Source organism: Hipposideros armiger, unplaced genomic scaffold (genome assembly GCF_001890085.2).
Source record: "Hipposideros armiger isolate ML-2016 unplaced genomic scaffold, ASM189008v1 scaffold_167, whole genome shotgun sequence".
NCBI lineage: Eukaryota > Metazoa > Chordata > Mammalia > Chiroptera > Hipposideridae > Hipposideros > Hipposideros armiger.
Genome location: NW_017731517.1, coordinates 1,420,857 through 1,425,466, shown reverse-complemented (window position 1 = coordinate 1,425,466; position 4,610 = coordinate 1,420,857).

Genomic DNA, 4,610 nt, shown 5'->3' with positions numbered 1-4,610 from the left:
TCACTACACTTAGTGAGTGGCTTTGGGCATGTCTCTCTCTGAACCTCACTATTCTCATCTGTAAAGTGGGGATAATAATACACTCCTCAATGGAGTTCATGCAAGAATTAAATGAAATGCAGGCACCTTCCATTTCCCAGGTGCTCACTATATCGTAGAGGGGTCCGATATGCAGTGAGGTTGCCCTCCACTCCTCCCCTCCCCTCCCCCCACTACTTGACCGGGCTCTTGGAATCATGGACATGGAGCTCTGGCTTCTCACAGGTCGCACTCTGGAGTGGTCGCTGTGGGATGAAGACGCAGAACAAAGAGAAGGGAGAGGTGCTCCGGATGATGGGAAGGTGTGAGTGTGGAAAACAAGATGAGAAAATGTCTTCCATTTTGGGAAGTGTGAGCGTTTTGGACACGTTCCATGACTGCTGAACACACAGGGGAGAACCAGGGGCGGGGTAAAAATGCATCTGTACTAAGAATGCTTCCAGAAATACAGAAAGCCGAAACCCAAACTCTCTGCTGTTTTTCGTGATGTTTCTCTGCAGTTCTTTGCACCCCTTCCCAAACTGGTCCATAACCAGAGTGTGTTGCCATGGCAACAGGCTCAGTAGGGGAGCCACTCAGCATCCCCCAGTAATTCACATCTGTGCTGCTTCTCTCCCTCTCTCCTCTCTCCACTCTCTTTTTATCTGTAAATGGAAAGCAGCTCATGAGTGACACCACCTTGAAGCTGACAGTTGCCGGAAGAAGAGATGAGGAGCCTTTCTTTCTGGGGGATATTCTTCCCCCACCGAGTCCTTTTTTCCCTCTTCACAGGTTGCACTCTTTCACCAAAGGGTGGAAGGATCTGGGGGCATGGGGGGCATCCAGGGAGGACTGGGAACCAGCCAGAGCCTCTGACCTTAGCTGCTACGAGAGAGGTTTTTTGTTTTTGGTTTTTTTAGGCATCCCAGCTGTAAGCGTAAATGCAACCACATAAAAACATAAGTTATGAAAAACACAGTCACGATGTGCCCTCCCTTGCCCACCCCACCCTCCACCTGGACCCAGGTCCCTAAAACTCCCCCCTGAGAAAGGGAGAGGAAAGGGGAGCCCCGAAACCGCCTAAGAATGCCACAGCCCCTGGGCCCATGTAGGGCCTGCCTGGCTGGGGTGGGAGGAACCAGGCGCCATCTTAGTTGGTGGAGCAGGACAGCTCACACAGCTGGCCCTTGAAGTCCAGGTCAATGGTGAAGTCCGGATCATGGTTATTTTTGGCATTGGGCCGCAGGCCAAGGGTGCCAAAGATCTCCTGGCTGTCCTCACTGTCAGGTAGTTCTCCGTGGAGAACACCCTCTGCTTCCAGTGCGTGTATGGGACTCGGGCTGGTGGAAAAGCCAGTCCTTGTGGCTGCGTGGCTGCGTGGGAACTCAATGTTGAAGGGAGGTTCTTCTCTAAGGCTCAGAAATTCACCTGCAGGCTTGTAAAGCCCCCTTTGACTTCAGGTGAGGTCAGGCAGGTGGATGGCGCCTGCAGGTGAGATTAGCACTTCCAACCCCTACACTGAGTGTCCACACCTTCCCCTTAGGGCCCTGACTTCTTTCTCTTGTCTCTCATCTTGTTCTTTTTTTTCATATCCTTGCTTTTAGAGTCCCTTCCTGGATGACTGAATAGGCCAGGTCAAGGATGGCCCATTCACAGCTGATTTGGTGGTGGTGGTGGTGGGGCGGGGGTGAGGGGTGGGGGTGGGGACAGTTGGAGGTGCAATAGTCTGCCCCACGGTTTCCAACTCCTGCTCTGCTTTCTCTGAATTCTGTGAAGTTACGAACAACAGTTCAAGGTCAGCCCCCTTACCTCTTCTTCACCACTTTCTTTTCTATACGATTACAGTCTGGTCTGTGCCTAATGGAGCCCGAGAAAGGCATCTATCAGCTCTGTAAAGAGTTGATCCCTACAGAAAACGTAACTGGTAAATGCCACCTGAATCTGAACGTGACAGGGTTGTCATTGGGATGGCACGTGTTTTACGGGAATCATTTGTTGGTGTGGTCTAGAGCTTAGATTATTTCCTGCCTCTGTGGTTTTGCTTTCCCTGTTCTTGCTTTTTAAAATTTGTATCAATTTCTTAAATAAGCATCCATTCATATTATCAAAATTTAAAATATTCCAAAGAATGTATTGTAAAAGTTTTCCTCCCACCCATGTCCCCCAGATACCAGTTCCCTTCCAAGAGCCAGCCAATATCAGTGTATATCAGAGAGATTTAATGAGTTCTCCGCCAATGCATATGTGTATTTTATTTTCTCTTTCCTTTTAACATTGACTCCCCAAAAGCAGGGTTTCTGGATTGAAAAAGTCCAAGCCCGTGAACATACCCTGATGTGTTTTGCATCTAGTTTATGTTACTAATAAAGTCTATACCCATTCATGTGTCTGTAGATGGACTAAGTAAGTAAATTTTGGGGTAATCACAGACCTTTTTTTTTTCATTTTAAGAATCATCTTCCTCCCCTGTCATTTCCCAGGATGACAGAGAAGGGACACAGAGAGCCGGATTGTGCTTGTTTCTTTCTGCCTGGCAGGGCACAGGTGTCCAAAAATACTCGTCAGGTGAAGACGGCAGGCATGGTGGGAAAAGGACCACCGTAAGCCCAGAGCTGCTTCCTGTTGGAGAACCGGGATCCGCCTAACACATTCCCATAGGAGGGCAGGAGGCCCAGGCGTTTCCAGGCAGCATTTGGAACGGGGGTGGGGAGGGAGATGATAATGGGCCAGGCTGCTTATTTGGTTTTAACTGACTCCATCAGCATTTCAGTCAAAGCTGCTCAAGATGGCTCATGTGGGCAGACAGGGCCTCAGCCAGCCCATCGATAACAGCCATTGAGTACCACTAGGTACAGAGCGCAGAGCCTGGAGCTGAGCAACTGGAAACAAGAGATAGATGGTTCAGTCCTCCCCGCTGAGGAGCTGAGAACCTGAGGGAATCAGAAAAGACTCAAATGTCCATTGTCACCAAATGCAGAAACCAGGGCAAGTGGACACAGGCTTCTAAGGGCCATGGTCCAGGCCAGGCCGGAACAAGCCCCCTTCTCCTGATTGTCTTTGGAAAAGGAAGCTGAGACCCTCTGACATACTCCCATATGTGCCAGCGACATGGGAGCCATTTGATGGTGCTGCCGTAGGGGAGGGGTCAGGCAGTGCCGAGACTGGTCTGGGATAGAAGCTCTTTCCACACAGCTGGACGTGTTTTCTTGACATGTTTTGAGAGCTGTCTGAAGTTCAGTGTCCTCATTTCTCATGTGGGGACAATCTCCACGCCTTACAATTGTGGTGAGATCAGAGGACAGACACAAAATGCCTGCCCGGCACTGGCAGAGTGGGCGCTCAGTGAGTGGCAGTGTTTGTTTCTATTCTGACAATTGCCCTCAAGTCCCGCCCTCTGGAAATCCTGTAGGGAAAAGCGCCTCGCTCCTCTGTTGCCTTCCTCTTTAACTGGTGAGCCTCTTTCCTCTCCCCAGTGTCACCCCTGAACCCAGCCTACTGGTCTTCTGTCAGCCAGACTGCTACCTGTCAGGCCAGGCCTGGCTATATCTGCCCACGTGGCTGGTGCCCAGTGTTGGCGCCATTGGGCCAAGTCTAACAGGAGGGTTCAGGAAGTCGAGAAATGCCCGTGTGGTGCATCCTGGGTTAAAGGAGGGAAGCTTCTGGCAAGGTGTTTCTTTTCTGTGAGGCTATTTAAAGCCCCAAATGACTGAGGGGCACTCAATGGCTGGGTCTAGCTTTGAAGATACTACCTGAAAACTAGAAGAAGTTGTTTTGTTAATTTTGCTGCCACCACAGTGACTGTCACCTACCCTGACCATAATCACCCTTGCCCAGAATTACAGCAACATCCTCTTAACTGGCCTTTTGCCCTCATCCCTAAGCCCAGTCTCAACTCCACTGCTCAAAGGGTCCATCTGGAAGCTGACTGACACCTTATCCCCCCTGACAGCCTTCTGATGGCTTCCATTGCTTCAGCGTGCAAGCCTCAGTCCTTACAGCAGCCTGCGAGGCCCTTTGCAAGCTGAGTCGGTCACCACTCCCGTGTCACCTTCTACTTTCCACATCTCACCCCACCAGCACCAGCCACTTCCTTGCTGTCTCTCGGACACTCCAGATGCTCTCTTGCTTAGGACTGTGTGCTGGCTGTGCCCTCTGTCCTCAATGCCTGTCCCCCAGAGATCTCTACTCCTTCGCCTCCTTGAAATCTTTGCTCAGCTGTCACCTTTACCAAGAGGCCACCCTGACCACCCGGCTTAGAGCCATGCTCCTACCCCACCTTCCACGAGCACTCTCACCCCCTTACTCTGCTCCATTTTTTTTCTATAGCAATTATTATCTTTTTTTTTAAAGCTTTTTAAAAAATTTTTTTTAATTGGGGAATTGGAGGGATGGGAATAGACAAGTTGCTGTCGTTTTGTTCTTCCGTCTAGTTGTGGAGGACGTTGCTTCAGTGGCCCAAGTTGGCACCATCATTGCACTCTTCCCGGGCGAGGCAGATCAGTCCCCGGCTTCTGGACGGCCGCTCACTGCAGCTGCTGGCCGCTCACGCTGGCTGCTGGCTACACACAGTAGCCCATGGCAACCCACTGCAG